Source organism: Delphinus delphis, chromosome 13 (assembly GCF_949987515.2).
Source record: "Delphinus delphis chromosome 13, mDelDel1.2, whole genome shotgun sequence".
Taxonomy (NCBI): domain Eukaryota; kingdom Metazoa; phylum Chordata; class Mammalia; order Artiodactyla; family Delphinidae; genus Delphinus; species Delphinus delphis.
In genome coordinates, this window is record NC_082695.1 from 27,896,308 (window position 1) to 27,915,223 (window position 18,916).

Sequence of the window (18,916 nt, forward strand, 5' to 3'; positions counted from 1 at the left end):
ATGCGTGTTTTTTAAGGCTGAGCAGTATTCCATTGTCTGTATATACTACACTTTTTTTTTTTTTTTTTTTTATACTACACTTTTTAATCCATTCCTGTCAATGGACCTTTAGGTTGTTTCCACATATTGACTATTGTGAATAGTGCTGTAGTGAACCTGGGAGTGCTAATATGTCTTTAAGATCCTGACTTCAGTTCTTTTGGATAGATACCCAGAAGTTGGATTGCTGGATCATGTGGTGGTTGTATTTTTAATTTCTTGAGGAACTTCCATACTGTTTTCCACAGCAGCTGTACCATTTTGCACTGCCACCAACAGTACATGAGGGCTCCAATTTCACCTTATCCTCCCCATCACTTGTTGTCTTTTTTTGATAATAGCATCCTTACTGTTATAAGGTGATATCTCATTGTGGTATTCATTTGCATTTCCCTGATGATTAGTGATGTTGAACATTTTTTCATATACCTGTTGGCCATCTGTATGTACTCTTTGGAGAAGTATCTATTTAAGTAAGTCCTTTACTCTTTAACTGGGTTAGTTTTTTTGCTGTTGAGTTGTAGGAGTTCCTTATATATTTGGAGACTAATATCAGATACATGGCTTACACATATTTTCTCCCATTCAGTAGGTTGCCTTTTCACTCTGTTTCTCTCCTGCCTGACTCGTATATTGGAATTCCCAAGGTCTCGTCTTTGGGCCTTTGATTTCAGCATTGGAGGATCTCATCTTTGCCCAAGTCTTTATCTAAAACCTCTGTGCTGACTACATGCAACTTCTTCGACTCCAGGCCAGACATCACCGCTGAGTTGTACCCATACATCTAGATCCATGAATGGTCATTGCATTAATTCCTTCAGCTCCAAACCTGAGTGTGGTCTCTCTCATCCCCATCTCATCTTCCTCCCGTGTTTACCTGGTTATTCGGTAGCATGTGCCAGAAACCTGAAGTTCATTCTCAGTTCCTCCACTTAGGCTCCACATCCAGTCAGCTCACCAAATCTCTCCCACTGCCTCGCTTTAGGTTACACCTTCATTGCATGTGGGGGGGATGGCAGCAGGCTTTCCTGCCATTCCACTCTGCCTCACAAGTGATTTAAAGTAAAGATCTGGTTTTACCCTCCTTAAAATTCTCTGATGCCACCTTAGAAAAATTTGCCTCCATTTTAAACCCCAAAGCCCCCAGCATGCTGTTTGCACCATTTCATCTTTTTGGCTGCTGTGTGTCCATTTATATATTTCTTTTTCCCCAGTTTTATTGAGAAATAATTGACATATATCACTGTATAAGTTGTACAACACGATGGTTTGATTTTCTGATACGGTTGACCCTTGAACCGTGCAGGTGCACTTAGGCACAGAATTTTTTCAGTAGTAAATACTACAGTCCTACATGACACGGTTGGTTGAATCCATGGATGTGGAACCGTGGATACAGAGGGCCAACTAAGTTATACAAGGATTTTCTGCTACTTGGAGGGTGGGCACCAATAAGCCCTGTGTTGTTCAAGGGTCAACCATATTGTGAAATGATTAGCACAGTAAGTATGGTTAACATCCATCATCTTACACAGATGCAATAAAAAAAGGAAACTCGTCCTTGTGATGAGAACTCTTGGGATCTGCTGTCTTAACATTCCTGCGTATCATACGGCGGTGTTTGCTGCAGTCACTGTGCTGTACATCACATCACATCCCTAGGACTTACTGGAACTGGATGTCTGCACCTTTTGACAACCTTCCTCCAGTCCCTCCCCTGCCCCACTGCACCCACCCACCCACCCCGGTATCTACAAATCTAATCTCTCTTTCTCTGAGTTTGGAGTTTTGATATTTTAGATTCCACATATTTGCGAAATCACACAGTATATGTTCTTTTTCTTTGATTTATTTCACTCAGTATCATGCTCTCACTATCCATCCATATTGTTGCAAATGGCAAGATTTTGTTCATTTTTGGGGGTGAATAATATTCCATTGTATGCATAGCACATTTTCATTATCCATTTATCAATTGATAACACTTAGGTTATTTTTGTATCTTGGCTGTTGTAAACATGGGGATGCAGATATCTTTTTGAATTAAGAGTTTTCATTTTCTTCAAATAAATACCCAGAAGTGGAATTGCTGGGTCATATGGTAGTTCTACTTTTAATTTTTTGAGGAACCTCTGTGCTGTTTTCCATAGTAGCTACACCAACTTACATTCCCACCAACAGTGCACAAGTGTCCCCTTTTCTCCACCTCCTTGTCAACATGTTATTTCTTGTCCTTTGGATAATAGCCATTCTGACAGGTGTGAGGTGATATCTCGTGGTTTTGATTTGCATTTCCCTAATGACAAGCAATATTGAGCATCTTTTCATGTACCTCTTGGCCATCTGTATGTCTTCTTTGGAAAAATGTCTGTACAGGTTCTTTGCCCATCTTTTTAACTGGGTTATTTGGTATTTTGCTGTTGTATAAATTCTCTATATATTTTTGGATATTAACCCCTTATCAGACATATGGTTTGCAAATATTTCCTCCCATTCAGTAGATTGTCTTTTTACTTTGTTGATGGCTTTTTTTGCTGTGCAGAAGTTTTTTAGTTTGATGTCCCACTTGTTTATTTTTTATTTTGTTGCTTGTGCTTTAGGTGTGACGCCCTGTCTTCCTTAATGGGCACACAAGTTGCAACTGTGCCAAAACATTTGGAATTAGTGGAATATTCCTTGTTCATTCATTTGTTGGATGAATGTTTATTGAACACGTGCTAGGCGCTGTACTAGGCATTGCATATTCAGTGACGAGGGGAACGTGGTTGTGGTCTGCTGCAGTCTTGTGGGAAAGTCAAACAGCACACATGTAAATAAGCAAATACACATGCTGTTAAAACTAGTGGTAAGCACTATGGTGGAAGTGAAAAGGTACCGGGTTAGATGTGAAGAAACGGGCTTTGGGAAAGCAGAAGCAGAGACATCGTTCAGGAGCTCTGGGTCCTCACTCTGCTGCTCTACTTGGATAAGGATGTGGCCTTACAAGAAGTTTGGCTCAAGATACGAAGAGTCCAGTGTTTGAAGGTGTTGGGTTAAAGCGCAGTGCGTAGATTGCTAGCCTGTGTTCTTTCCGAATGCTGATGTGAGCCCGTTTGGAAAGGGCAGCATCAAAGCAAGGATCAAAGTTTCCAGATCTGGTGAGACCCTACCCGGTGGTCTCTGACAGTCAGGGGCACATCACTCCGAGGTTTCTGGAGGCCAAGGGAAGCTCCTCTGAAATAAGCTGTATCTGCCACTGTCCTTTGTGATCACCTACTTTTGATAAAAGTTTATCTTAGTTGAATCAGGAATTTAATGTAACCTGTGAGTCTTTGGATGGGTCTCTTCCTGACAATTCTTAGCCCACCTGAAATGCTGCAGCTACTCTAAAATAGGATGGATGTGAAAACCCCTCCACTGGGATCAGACTTGGGACAGAGAATTGGGAAACCAAGGAGTGAGCTGACTCCTCCCGGATGGAGCCAGGACAGTGTGTGGCCTGAGACACGGGGTAGTTGAGGGACCCCTCACTCCCACATCCCAGTGCTTCTGAGGGTCTGGTGCACAGGAAGGAAGCTGAGACAACAAAATTCGGTGCGTGTTTCTCTCCTTTGCAGCCTCTAAACCGGAACTACCCAGGGATGAAGGTCCTGGGAAATGTGTTCTCGGCTTCAGAGGGGAGCGGTGGTGGTGCCACATCACAGCAGGCAGCCGAGCACAGCATGCGTGGCTGACGTCCATGATGCCACCAAGTCCAGCATGCTCGCGTTTCAGAGCAAAAGAAGTAAAGATCTCAACATAGACATGCATCAGATAATCACGGCATACACTTTAAATATCTTACTTTTTTTTTTTTTTTTTTTTTTTGCGGTACGCGGGCCTCTCACTGTTGTGGCCTCTCCCGTTACGGAGCACAGGCTCTGGACGCGCAGGCTCAGCAGCCATGGCTCACGGGCCCAGCCGCTCCGTGGCATGTGGGATCTTCCTGGACCGGGGCATGAACCCATGTCCCCTGCATCAGCAGGCAGACTCTCAACCACTGCGCCACCAGGGAAGCCCTAAATATCTTACAATTTTATTTGTCAGTTATAGCTCAGTAAAGCTACAAAAAAAAGGTAAAGATGAAGTCAAGTTGGAAGCACCAACATGAGCTACTCTCCACCCACAGGAATGTTCAAGGTGGGCCTGATAAACTGGAGACCTTTGAACCTTTGAAAGACCAAAAGACTGGTGATGCTCAACAAGGGTAAGAAATGTATAATATTGGGAAGTTGGAAAGTTCTGGAGATGGTGGTGGTAGTGGCTGCATAACAATGTGAATGTGCTTAATGTCACAATTGTGCAGATGAAAATGGTAAATTTTATGTATTTTTAGCACAATTATGTGTGTGTGTGTGTTGTGGGAATGTTCTCCCTAATTATTCGTCTGTGAAGTGGGAATAATAGTATCTGTACTTCAGGGTTGTTGAGAGACGTAAAGGAATCTAAAATGCTTAGCGCAGTTGCCAGCTCTTAAATATTCACTAATATCAACGTTACTGTTACCTAAAGGATGTGTTGCTTATACCGCAATAAAAAATGCATTAGGCCTTCAGCCAGATGATCAAGGTCAAAGTCAGCAGAGATAAGTCGTGTTGATAGTATATACTCTTAGCACCATATGATGAGAAGGGCACTTTTCCTCTGTGGTCTTCCTCCCCAAAACACATAACCAGCCCTATCAGACCAGGGCCACCCTAGTGACCTCATTTAACCTAAGTGCCTCCCGAAAAGCCCTGTCTCCTCAAACAGTCATGTTGGAGGTTAGGGCTTCAACATATGAATCTGGGGACACAATTCGGTCCATAACACCTACCAACCCCATTCTTGGCCTCAGTGGGAAGCAGGATGTCTTCTGAGAAACAATTTTTTTTCTCCTAGGTAATAACATTTTATCTCTTTTTGAAGACATTTTAATGTATAAACTCTGTGCTTTAATTCCTTTGGGTTCTTAGCCTTTTGGAATTCAAAAATGCCATTTTTTTCTCAAAAGCCTGACTCCTTTCTGGATGTCTGGGGATGGGTTCCATGGGTTTTCACATATTTAAAAATCAAGCTGTAGGGGCTTCCCTGGTGGCACAGTGGTTGAGAATCTGCCTGCCAATGCAGGGGACACGGGTTCGAGCCCTAGTCTGGGGAGATCCCACATGCCGTGGAGCAGATAAGCCCGTGAGCCACAACTACTGAGCCTGAGTGCCACGACTGCTGAGGCCCGCGCACTTAGAGCCTGTGCTCCACAACAAGAGAAGCCACCGCAATGAGAAGCCCACGCACCGCAATGAAGAGTAGCCCCCACTCACCACAACTAGAGAAAAGCCCATGCACAGCACAGCAACAAAGACCCAACACAGCCAAAAATAAATATAATAAATAAATTTAAATAAATAAGTAAAAATCAAGCTGTAAATTTAAGATTTGTGCACTTTACTATCTGTATGTTATTACTCAATTTTTTTTTTTTTAATAAAAACAACCCAACCATTACTAGCAAAAAATGTTTGCTTTCGCGATGATGCTGTGGGTCTCGGAAACCTGGCTTTTAAGTCTCACAGTAAGCTTGGGTCTTCCTTGTTCCCTTCCTCTCAGAGCACTGGATGTGTCTGACCCAAGGGGTCGTCAGGGTCACTGTGTAACTTGCAGGAGGATCTGAGGGAACTTCAGTTAATATCTGATAGCGGATTGTGTCTTTGGTGGATTCACCAAAAAGGAAAACTCAAAAAGCATGGCCACTTCTGGGCAGGGGAACTGGGGGTGTGGGGTGAAGTTGGAAGCCTTCAATGGACTCAAGTTCCAGACTAGTTACATCAGGCAGGTTCTGCCAGTGCAGCGCTGTCTGGGTGGGGAGACAGATTCCTGGTTCTCCCTGTTCTACCATCTTCCCAGAGTCCTCTTCTTCACTTTTGAAGAATAGTTTAACAGGAAACAGAATTCTAAATTGGTGTTTTTTCTCTCAACACTTTAAATATTTTATTCAACGCTTTTCTTGCATGCTTTTTGAGAATTTGGATGTAATTTTTTTAATATAAATTTATTTATTTTTGGCTGTGTTGGGTCTTTGTTGCTGCGCACAGGCTTTTCTCTAGTTGCGGTGAGCAGGGGCTACTCTTCATTGCGGTGCGCGGGCTCCTCATTGTGGTGGCTTCTCTTGTTGCAGAGCACAGGGTGTAGGAGCATGGGCTTCAGTAGTTGTGGCACGTGGGCTCAGTAGTTGTGGCTTGCAGGCTCTAGAGTGCAGGCTCAGTAGTTGTGGCACAGGGGCTTAGTAGTTCCTCCATGGCATGTGGGATCTTCCCGGACCAGGGCTCGAACCTGTGTCTCCTGCATTGTCAGGCAGATTCTTAACCACTGCCATCAGGGAAGCCCTGGATGTAATTTTTATCTTTCCTCTTTTATAGATAAAATACTTTTCCTCCTGACTTCTTTTAAAACTTTTTATTTATCATTGATTTTTTGTAGTTTGAAAATGATATGCCCAGGTGTAGTTTTTTGGCATTTCCCATACTTTGTGTTCTCTGAGCTTCCTGGACCTGTGGTTTGGAACGCTCTGGTGAACTTCAGAATGGTTGTTTTCCCCTCCCCCTGTCAGATATCCCCCTGTCTGATATTAATTTGGGGGAAATTTGTAATCATTATTGCTTCAAATATTTCTTCTTTTCCTTTTTTCTCTTTCTTCACTTTCTGGTATTCCCACTATGCATATATTATACCTTTTGTAGTTGTCTCACATTTCTTGGATTTTCTTGAAAAAACTTTTTTTTCACTGAAGTGTAGTTGACATACAATATTATATTAGTTTCATAGTGATTTGACATTTATATACGTTACAAATTTATCGAAATGGTAAGTCTAAAAACCATCAGTCGCCATACAGCATTATTGTAATATTATTGACTGTATTCCCTGTGCTATACATTACATCCCTGTGACTTATTTATTTTATAACTGGAAGTTTGTACCTCTTTTCCCTCCATACGATTTTTTTTTTTGGCTGCACCGCATGGCTTGGGGGGACCTCAGTTCTCCGACCAGGGATTGAACCCAGGCCCTCAGCAGTGAGAGCCCAGAAACCTAACCACTAGACCACCAGGCAACTTCCTGGAAATTTGTACCTCTTAACCCCCTTCACTTATTTCTCCCAATCCTTGGACTTTCTATTCTTTTTTTTTTTTTTTTTTTCATTCTTTTTTCTCTTTACTTTTCAGTTTTGGAAGTTTCTATGGACATAGCCTCAATCTCAGAGATTCTTTCCTCAGCTGTTTCCGGTCTACTAACAAGCCCATCCAAGGCATCCTTTGTTTCTGTCAGTGTTTCTGAGCTCTAGCATTCCTTTTTGATTCTTTCTAAGGATTTCCATCTCCATTACATTGCCCCTCTGTTCTTGGATGCTGTATACTTTATCCCTTAGAGCCTTTATATTAATCATAGTTGTCTTAAGTTCTTGGTCTAAAAATTTCAACACTCCTGCCATGTCTGATTCTAAAGCTGGCCCCATCTCTTCAAATTGTGTGTTTTGCCTTCGGTATGCCTTCTAATTTTTTCTGTGTAGCAGGATATGATGTACTGGGTAAAAGGAACTGGTATAAATAGGCCTTTAGTGATGTGGCAGTAAGATGAGGGGATAGGGAAGCGTCCTGCAGTCCTGTGATTAAGTCTTGATCTTAGACGGGACTGTGTCCTTCACACGTGATTCTCATTCTTATTCCCTGCCCCCCTCATGCCCCACCTCCATGGCCTCAGGAAAGACAGGAGCCTAGAGTGTAGGCTCTGATAAAACCCCAGCACATTAGGCTCTGGGGAAATAGTTCCTCCTGAGGACAGACCTTGTTAAGAACAGAACACTCTGGTGAACTTCAGAATGCTTGTTTTCCCCTCCCCCTGTCAGAAACATGAGGATTTTTTTGCTCTGATATTTTTTTCTCTGATATTCACTGGTAGAGCTCCTGGAGATAAAACTCACAAATATATGGCCCCCCTACCCCGACTGGGGCCCCTGGGCTTTTTCACTTTCAGGCCTGTCCACACCGAGCCTCCAGCAATTTGTCGGTCACACTTCAGGTTTTCCTGCTCCGGGAACTTTTGCTCATGGGTTTTTGCCCCGATAAGTTGTGATTCTCTGTATCTGCCTGGCCGTCTCTCTAATTTGGGGGGGGCAGCCGTTTTCCCTATGACCCCACTGCATCTAAGAAGAGTTGTTAATTTTTCAGTTTGTTCAACTTTTACTTGTTAGAACAGTAACCACTTCCAAGGCACCTTCCATGCTGGGCTGGAAACCAGAAGTCCTCTTTGCTTTTCACTCTTTAATATTTGGTTAATGTTAGTGGCAACAATAAAACTGATGATGGAGAAACTGTCCTTTGTTGCTGAATCCCAACGTGTTTTATTTCCCCAGATTCCTTTAAAGAGCTGAACCAAAGCTATTGCTAACAAAAGGGTACTGTCAGCTGAAAACTCCCTGTAAAAATGAGGCTTTCCAAAATTGGAGACACTTAAATGTCCATCGAGAGGGGCGTGGACTAAATAAATGGTTATTGATGCAGAATGGAACACCATATACTGACACGGGATGTGTCAGTGTGTCCACGGTGGATAGCTTAGTTAAGAAAAATAACAAGTTGTCTCAAAATCCAAAATACATGTGATCTAATTCAACTTATGTATAAATAAACAACTACACACATTCACTTACAGAAACATATAAGTAGTTTCAATATTCATGTTAAAGGTCTGAAGGGAAAGACATCACAGGATTAGCCGTGGTTCCATGGAGAAGAGCCAGTTGGGAGAGTGAGTTGCAGGGAGGTGGGGACATCTGCTGACAGCTATATACCCTCCTGGTTGTGTGTGCATATTATCATTCCATTTTGGTTCACCTAAATAAAACCAGAGATAATCCTTTGCATTAAATAAAATTCCTGGACCTTATAAATCTGATATAAAATAAATAACCAAGAAACTCAGTGACAAACTCAAAATCCAGGGAAATAATATTTTAATAATTGTGGCCATGCAGTCATATTTCACAGAGGACATTTGTGTACTTGAGAGCAAACAGTTTCATATTCAGTTTCTCAAATGGACCATTTTTCCCAGTCCTAAAACCAAATATTTGTGCACTGTGTAATCTGCTCTGTCTTACCTAGTCCCGGGGATGACATGACATTAACTCCTTCCGAAGTAGCTAAGCAAATAAATTCTGAAACCAAAATACTTTGTATTTTAAAAACTATAAAACCTCTAAGCTTTCTTGTCTTAGAACACCGATATGAAGAGGGAAAGAAGTGTATTCAGAGATTACCTTCAGCTACACCTGATGCAAACTGGAACCTGCATCTCTGGTCCTACACTGAGCCATTGGTTTGCACCTTATTTCAGTACTTCTGGGGACAACTTTGCCCTTCAGGAACTCTAAACACAGCTAGGAATGACCCCCTGGCACAATCTGGCCAAACAGGTCCACAGGCAAATGTATAAACCTCTTGAGGTTGATTAGTGTCCCCCCAAATTCATGTCCCTCCCAGACCCCTAATTAGAACTAGAGTCACTGCAGGTGTAATGAGTTAAGCAAAAATGAAGTCACCCTGGAGTAAGTGGGCCCTAATCCAACAAGACTGGTGGTGTTATGAAAAGAGGAGAAGAGACACAGGGGAAGCCATGTGAAGATGGACACAGGCACTGAAGTGACCAGTCTACAAACCAAGGATCACTGAGGGTGGCCAGCCACCACCGCAGGCTGGAAGAGGCAGGGAAACATACTCCCCAGAGCCTTCAGAGAGCACGGCCTTGTGGACAACTGGGTTTCCAACTTCTGCCCCCAGAACTGTGAGAGACAAAATGTCTGTGATCTTAGGCCATCCAGTTTATGATAATTTGTTCTCACAGCTCTAAGAAATGAATGCATAATGTCTGGTTTTTAATTTTTAAAGTTTTGATAAAACTGTATAAGAGGGCTTCCCTGGTGGCGCAGTGGTTAAGAATCCACCTGCCAATGCAGGGAACACGGGTTTGATCCCTGGTCCAGGAAGATCCCACATGCCGCGGAGGAACTAAGCCCGTGCACCACAACTACTGAGCCTGCGCTCTAGAGCCCGTGAGCCCCAACTACTGAGCCCGTGCGCCACAACTACTGAAGTCCGCGCACCTAGAGCCCGTGCTCCGCAACAAGAGAAGCCACCGCAATGAGAAGCACAGGCGCCGCAACAAAGAGTAGCCCCCGCTCGCCACAACTGGAGAAAGCCTGCGTACAGCAACAAAGACCCAACACAGCCAAAAATAAATAAATAAATATATTAAAAAAAGGAAAAACTATGATACCTTATAGTTCTAGCAGAATTTCATGTAGAAATGTTATGATTTTATTTAAAAAATCATTTTTGAAAATACTTACTTGAAAATAATTGTGTGGGCATTTATTTTTTTAACTTATGCAATAGTTAAGGGAATTCCCTGGAGGTCCAGTTGTTAGGACTCAGTGCTTTTACTGCTGAGGGCCCAGGTTCAATCCCTGGTCAGGGAACTAAGATCCCACAAGCTTCACGGCACAGCACCCTCACAAAAAAAGAAAAGAAACGAAAAGAAATATTTACGTACTACAGAGAAAAGTAGAGATAATAGTATAAATATATACCCATCAACTAGCTAGATATAAGGATTATTTTTTCCATATTTGCTTTATCTGTTTTTAGTAAAACATTGTGAAATAAATTACATACATCATATATGTGCTGCTAAATACTTCATTATACAATTCTGAAAAAATATAGAAAATGTCCTACACAGCACAGCCCTCGCATATGTACTTGGCGGGGTTGATGGGGCCAAGTCCCATCTCTCAAGTGCGTTACCTGACCAACCCCACACACAGTCATTAGTTCAGGGTGTGGCTCCCGTTTCCGGGCTTTATTAGGCCCCGTGGAGAAGGGGAGCATTTCCACTGGACTTGAGGCCTGGCGGGTGTTGGCCTGGGCTTGCTGGGATGCCCCACCCCCACTGGAAAGGGTCGGGGGCGCCAAGAGTCCAACACAGCAGAAAGCAGTTAAGAAATGAAGGCGGTTTGGTTAAAAAGGAAAAAAAAATGGAGCGGGACAGAGTCCAGCTGACGTCATTAAATGTGTAGATTGCCTTCCTGTTACTGACTCAAAATTTTCTTTTATTCTCTTAAGCCATTTTGAGCTCTCTGTCATTACACTTACACTCCACTCTGCTATACTCACATGCCAAAGTTAAAATACAGTAAACCCTATCAGTGTCAATCATTCTCTAGAAATCCCTTGGTTGGTCGTACTCGCTGGCGAGTCAAAGACCCCTCCCCTGTGTTTGCCTGAGGGTTTCTATTTGACTGCTTTCCGGCGTCCTGGAGCTCGAGGTGGGTGGGCACAACCTGGCAGCCACCCGCTAGGGAACCTGTCGGCCTGGCTAGTTTCACACCAGGTGTCCCTTGTGTTGGGCCAAACACCAGAGCGAGGGTGGATTGGGGCTTCACTCTTAAGGTGAAGCTTCACAGGCTAAGAATTTTCAGTTGTTCCTCTTCATTGGTGATTGATGGCTCTTTGCGTCCAGGCGCACCCGCCCGGGGATGGGCTCTCCTACCCGCTCCCCCCGCAGACTCCCCACCTTGGCGGGGAGAAGAGGGCGCCCAGGGAGGAACTCAGGAAGAGAGACGGTGGCCTGCGGCCTGGGGAGGGGAAGAAAGACCCAAAGCGGAGAGGGAGGTGGGTCGGTGCAGCCTGGACGCACAGGGGGTCTGTCCTGGGCTCCAGGGGCTCAGACTCCAGGAGGTGTGAAGAGTGAGGCCGTTGGCGTGAGGCCTCCCCTGACTCGCCAGAGCCAGGCTTCATGTTTACCCCAAGCCCATCTCCAAATTCCCCTGGAATAAGTGACAGCAGGTCAGGGTCAGAAGGTGAAGAAGATGAGGAGTCCAGGGAAGAAGAAGGAGGACAGACCAGCGGTGGAGACAGAGCCTACGAGGCTACGGTGTGCGTAAGTCCTACTAACCAAGTCTCAAGGGTTTCACTTGCCCCATTTCGCCTGAGTTTACGGTGTTTGGGCTGAGGCTGGACCTCTCTGTGGACTTCGGCCTTTGACAACATTCTTTGTCCACTTGGCTCCTAGGAGCTTCCAAATGATCGGTTTTAACCTTTTTTTAAAACCTCATCAATTTGTGCTTTAATTATATTTGGCTTGTGTTCAAGTTCAGGGCAGTTTCCAGCAGGTGCTGTCAATAAAACCTTAGGGCTAGGGCTGCGTTTTCCTTGTGCCAGTCCAGGGGCCCCAGAGCAGATGTGGACCCTGCCAGACACCTGCGGCCTTTTGCAGAGTCTGTCCTCTGTGTCCTTCATGGACACAGTCACCGAAAAGCAATTCCTGGAAGAAATGTTCTCAAATGCCTGCTGACATTTCCCGCCTCTTGAAAAAGAGCTTCTTGGGATGTGAATTGTCGTGACCACGTTCAGAGTTATTGTATGGCATTGGCTATGGCTGGGCACAGTACACAGAATCTGCTGGACTTGACATCAACGGCAGAGAGTTGATTGAATGGGATTCTGACTGCTTACCAACCAGGCAGGCCATAATTTAGAGTTTTATAAGCAAGCAACCAAAAATCTTTCACAGAACAGTTCCGGAGAGTAATAGAAAATATAAGTGGCTTGAAAATATGATGTCTTACGTCAAATCAGTTTTATAAACAATTGCTCAAAGATTGAAAACCAGTGTTTGGCAGAGAGGTTGACAGAACCGCCTCCATCCTTCCTTTCACTCCTCTAAGAGCAGGGAGGAGGTCTGGTACCATCTAGAAGTTGTGTGCATGTCTCTCCTTAGTGGTTTGTACTTCACTTATTCAACAGCAGGGGTTTTTCTGGGGCCTATCATGTACCCATAAAGCAGCTGAGTTAAATCCTGAGGTGATGCTCACCCTCCAGGACTGATGTGGTTCAGCAGCAACTCAGGGAGGCCCGTGGTCCAGGGCCTCAATATGGGCAGTGGTTGGCAAACACCAGGGAGTTCAGAGGACCACAAGACGGTCCCCAAAGCCTTTGGGAAGCGGGCCACCCCTGAGAGGTGGGCACACCGTCCGCGAGTCAGACGGAGTTGGAGCCTGGCTTGGGGCCTGGGAGGCGGGGAAGCCAGTGAGGGTCCAGGCCTGCATGTGCACAGATGGCCTGGTTGAGGCCGGATGTGGGCCGGGAGAGGACAGAGGCTTGGGTGACACACTTAGGGAGGTACCAGAGATGTTTAGTGTGAGAGTAAGACAGGGACGTTAAAAACTGCGCTGGCCCTGACTGCACCCCGGGCCAATCTTCCTTTCCTGTCGTGCCCCTGCCTTTCCACATACAGTACGCGATACGTTTTTACAGTGCTTCCTGTTCATGGCCTGTTCATCCATGTTAACTCCCAAGAGGGCAGGGGTCTGCAGTGCTGGAACCGTGCCTGGCACATAGTAGGTGCTCACTAAATATTTACTGACTATTACTATTTTCAAACTTGTCTCAACACCAAAAATACCAATTACTGAGAAGTGAAATATTGAAACATAAGAATGAATTTCTCTCTATTGAAATTCATCTGACTTCTAAGAAGGCCGTGATAGAGGAGAAGATGGAGGAGAAGATGGTCTGGTTGGGATGTGCTGGCACAGTGATGCTGGGTGGCCTCATTTTACACTGAAGGGAGTGGGAATCCCCCCGGGTGGATGAACAGGGTGGGGAGACGCCTCAGCACTGGCTCCCGTCCGGGAGCCACCCATGCTTTTCAACCAAATAAGGCCAGTGCGGATGGGATGGCCACTCCACGTGCCGGACCTGCTTGTGAAAACGGGTCATTCAGCACAGAACCAGACATGCCTGAATGCTCAAAACTGAGTGTGTCACCTTACCTTTACACTCTACATAAGCGTATGTGGGCATGCTCACACAGAAGGACACGTGTTCACACACGTGGGATTTCTACATATAAGACCATGTCATCTGCTAACAGATAATTTTACTTCTTCTTCCCAGTTTGGATACCATTATTTTCTGTTGCCCAATTTCCCTGGTTAGAACTTTCAGGACTATGTTGAATAGAAGTGGCAATAGTGGGCATCCTTGCCTCGTTCCTAATTGTGGAGGAAAAGCTTTCTTTCCCCCTGTTGGGTATGATGTTAGCTGTGAGATTTTCATATATGACCTTCATTATGAAATTACCTTCATTTAGGTAGTTTCCTTATGTTCCTAGTTTCTTGAGTGTTTTTCATCATGAAAGGGTGTTGAATTTTGTCGAGACCTTTTCCTGCATCAATTGAGGTGATCATGTGATTTTTGTATTTTTTGTTAATGTGTTGTATTAACATGTATAGATTTTCTTAAGTTGAACTATCCTTGCATTCCAGGGATAAATCCCACTTTTTCATGGTGTATAATCTTTTTAAAGTGCTAGTATTTTGTTGAGGACTTTTGCATCTATATTCACCAGGGATATTGGTTTATAGTTGTTTTTGTTGTTGTTTTTTTCTTTGTATCTTTGGCTTGGTATCAGAGTAATGCTGGATTCATAAAATGTGTTAGGAAGTGTTTTCTCCTCTTCAAGTTTTGGGAAGAATTTGAGAAGGATTGGTATTAATTTTTCCTTAAATATTTGGTAGAATGCTCCAATGAAGCAGTCAGGTCCTAGGCTTTTCTTTTTTCTTTTTTTAATTTCTTTTTATTTTTGGCTGCATTGAGTCTTCGTTGCTGCACACAGGCTTTCTCTAGTTGCAGCAAGCGGGGGCTACTTTTCATTGCGGTTCACGAGCTTCTCATTGCAGTGGCTTCTCTTGTCGCAGAGCATGGGCTCTAGGCACATGGACTTCAGTAGTTGTAGCACACGGGCTCAGTAGCTGCGGTGCTCAGACTTAGTTGCTCTGCGACATGTGGGATCTTCCCAGACCAGGGTTTGAACCCATGTCCCCTGCACTGGCAGGGGGATTCTTTTTTTTTTTGCGGTACGTGGGCCTCTCACTGCTGTGGCCTCTCCCGTTGCAGAGCACAGGCTCCGGACGCGCAGGCTCAGCGGCCATGGCTCACGGGCCCAGCTGCAGATGCTCCCAGACCAGGGCACAAACCCGCGTCCCCTGCATTGGCAGGCGGACCCTCAACCACTGCGCCACCAGGGAAGTCCCTGAGCTTTTCTTTGTTGGGTGGTTTTTGATAACTGATTGATTCAACCTTCTTTTGAAATAGGCTTTTCAAATTTTCTATTTCTTCATGGTTCAGTCTTACTAGCTTGTATGTTTCTAGGAATTTATTCATTTCTTCTAGATTATCCAATTTGTTGGCATATAATTGTTCATCATAGTTTCTTATAATCTGTTTCATTCCTGTGGCATCAGCTGTAGTCTCTTTTTCATTTGTGATTTTAGTTATTTGAGTCTTCTTCTCTTTTCTTCTTAGTCTAGCTAAAGTTTTGTCAATTTTGTTTGTCTTTTCAAAAAACCAACTCTTTCATTGACTTTTTTCTATTCTTTATTTTATTTTATCTTTAAAGTTATTTATTTATTTATTTGACCACACCACACAGCTTGCAGGATCTTAGTTCCCCAAGCAGGGAGTGAACTGGGCCCTTGGCAGTGAAACTGTAGAGTCCTAACCACTGGACCACCAGGGAATTCCCTATTCTTTATTTTTTTTAAATATATTTTATTTATTTATTGGCTGCATTGGGTCTTCATTGCTGCATGCAGCTTTCTCTAGTTGCAGTGAGCAGGAGCTACTTCTTGTTGCACTGTGCAGGCTTCTCATTACGATGGCTTCTCTTGTTGAGAAGCACAGGCTCTAGGCATGCAAGCTTCAGTAGTTGTGGCATGCGGGCTTCAGTAGTTGTGGCTCACGGGCTCTAGAGCTCAGGCTCAGTAGTTGTGGTGCACGGGCTTAGTTTCTCCACGGCATGTGGGATCTTCCCGGACTAGGGCTTGAACCCATGTCCCCTGCATTGGCAGGCGGATTCTCAACCACTGCACCATCAGGGAAGCCCCTCCCTATTCTTTATTTTATTTCTTCTCTAATATTTGTTGTTTTCTTCTTTCTGCTAACTTTGGGTTAAAGTTGTTCTACTTCCCTGAGGTATAATGTGAGATTGTTGATTTGAGAAATTTCTTCTATTTTAATGTAGGTGTTTACTATTATAAACTTCTTTCTTAGTACTGCATCCCATAAGTTTGCATATGTTGTGCTTTCATTTTCATTTGTCTGAAGATACTTCCTAGTTTCACTTGTCAGTTGTTCTTTGACCCATTCATTGTTCAAAAATATGTTGTTTAATTTCCACTTATTTGTTATAGTTTCATCCTGTATTAGTCAGAAAAGATACTTGGTATGATTTCAATGTTCTTGAATTTGTTAAGACTTTTTTTTTTGGCCTAACGTGATATATCCTGGAGAATATTCCATGTGTACTTGAGAAGAGCATGTATTCTGCTGCTGTTGCGTGGAGTATTCTGCATGTGTCTGTTAGGTACAATCAATCTATAGTGTTTTTCAAGTCCTCTGTTTCCTTACTGGTCTTCTATCTGGTTGTTCTATCCATTATTGAAAATGGAGTATTGATAACTCCTACTATTATTGTGTTATTGTCTATTTCTCTCTTCAATTTTGTCAGTGTTTGCTTTGTATATTTGGGTGCTCTGATGTTGGGAGCATATATATTAATAATTGTTATATTATCCTTGTGTATTGACACTTTTATCTTGTAAAATGTCCTTCTTTTTCTCTAGTGAGAGTTTTTGACTTAAAGTCTGTTTTGTCTGATATTAGTATAGCCACCCCTGCTCTCTTCTGGTTATTATTTATGTGGAATCCTTTCCTATCCTTTCATTTTCAGCCTGTGTGTGTCTTTATATGTAAGGTGAGTCTCTTGTAGACTGTATATAATTGCATTTTTTTTAGTCCATTCAGCCACTCTATGTCTTTTGTTTGGGGAATTTAATACATTTACAATTAATTACTGATAGTGAAGGACTTACTGTTTTAGTCTGTTTGAACTACTATGCAATACCATAAACAAAGTGGCTTATAAACAACAATTTATTTCTCACAGTTCTATAAGCTGGGAAGTCCAAGATCATGGTGTTGGCAGATTTGATGTCTGATGAGCACCTGCTTCCTCATAGATGGTGCCTTCTTGCTGTGCCCTCATGTGGTGGGAAAGGGCAAGCTTGCTCTCTGTAGGCTCTTTTATGAGAGCAGTAATCCCATTCATGAGGGCTCCATCTTCATGACCTAACCACTTCCCACAGGCCCTACCTCCTGATACCATTACTTTGGGGATGAGGATTTCAACATATGACTTTTGGGGGATGGGAACATTCAGATGATAGCACTTACTATTGGCACTTTGTTATTTTGTTAGGCTTTTTTTTTTTGGTCCCTCTTTTCCTCTTGCTGCCTTTCTTTGTGTTTCATTGATTTTTTTGTGTGTGTTGACATGCTTTAATTTTTTCCTCATTTTCTTTTGTATATCTTCTATAGATATTTACTTTGTGGTTACTGTGAGGCTTACATAAGATCTTGTAACAATCTATTCTATTTTGATAACAACTTGAATCTACAAAAACTCCATTCTTTTATATCTCTCCACCTTCACTTTGTTTACATCTTTATATATTATTTATCCATTAACAGTTTTATAGTCATTTTTATGCTTTTATCTTTTAAATTCTATACCAGAATTAAAAGTGCTTTACACACCACCTTTACACCATTACTAGAGTCTGTATTTGTCTATTTAATTTTACCAGAGCGCTTTATATCTTTATATGCTTTCACGTTGCTGTCTAACATCTTTTTGTTTCAACTTGCAGGACTTGCTTTAGCACTTCCTGTAAGTCACATCTAGTGGTGATGAACTCCCTCAGGTTTTGTTCACCAGGGAAAGTCTTTATTTCTTAATTTGTGAAGGACAGTTTTGCTGGATAGCATCCTTTTTTTTTTTAAGTTTTTAAAATTTATTTATTTTATTTATTTTTGGTTGCGTTGGGTCTTCGTTGCTGTGCGTGGGCTTTCTCTAGTTGCAGTGAGCGGGAGCTCCTCTTTGTTGCAGTGCACAGGCTTCTCATTGCAGTGGCTTCTCTTGTTGCAGAGCACAGGCTCTAGGCACACGGGCTTTAGCAGTTGTGGCACGCAGGCTCAGTAGTTGTAGTACATGGGCTTAGTTGCTCCAAGGCATGTGGGATCTTCCTGAACCAGGGCTTGAACCCGTGTTCCCTGCATTGGCAGGTGGATTCTTAACCACTGCGCCACCAGGGAAGCCTCAGGATAATATCCTTGACTGGCACATTTTTTTTCCTTTCAGCATTTTCAATATATCATCCCACTCCCTTCCGGCCTCTAAGTTTTCTGCTGAGATATCTGCTTATTATCTTACGGGAACTCACTTGTGATGAGTTGCTTTTCTCTTGCTACTTTCAAGATTCTGTCTGTCTTTGATTTTTGACAGTTTTTTGATTAAAAGGTGTCTTAGGTGGGGGCTGTTTAGGTTCATCCTATTTGGAGTCTTTTGAGCTTCTCAAATCCATTTCCTTTCTCAGATTAGAAAAGCCTTTTTTTTTTTGCAGTGCCACCTGGCATGTGGGATCTTAGTTCCCTGACCAGGGATCACTGGACCAACAGGGAAGTCCCTATTATTATTTTTTTAAATATGCTTTGTCTCTCTTTGCTCCTTCTTGGACTCTCATAATACATATTGGTCCATTTTATGCTGTTTTATAGGTCCCTTAGGCTTTGTCCATTTTTCATCACTTTTTTTTTTATACCTCTGACCTGGTTAATTTCAATCATCAGAATTGCTGATTCTTTCTTCTGCCTGATCAAGTCTGCTGTTGAACCCCTCTAGTGAATATTTCAATTTAGTT

At 43.1% G+C, this 18,916-nt stretch overlaps 1 non-coding gene across 1 annotated transcript; it reads left to right on the forward strand.

Annotated features, from left to right (window-relative positions):
- The first annotated feature begins 10,497 nt into the window (after nt 1-10,497).
- TRNAK-UUU (transfer RNA lysine (anticodon UUU)) lies at nt 10,498-10,570 on the forward strand. The gene has a single exon. It is a non-coding gene; the product is annotated as a tRNA-Lys (tRNA).
- The last annotated feature ends 8,346 nt before the right edge of the window (nt 10,571-18,916 follow it).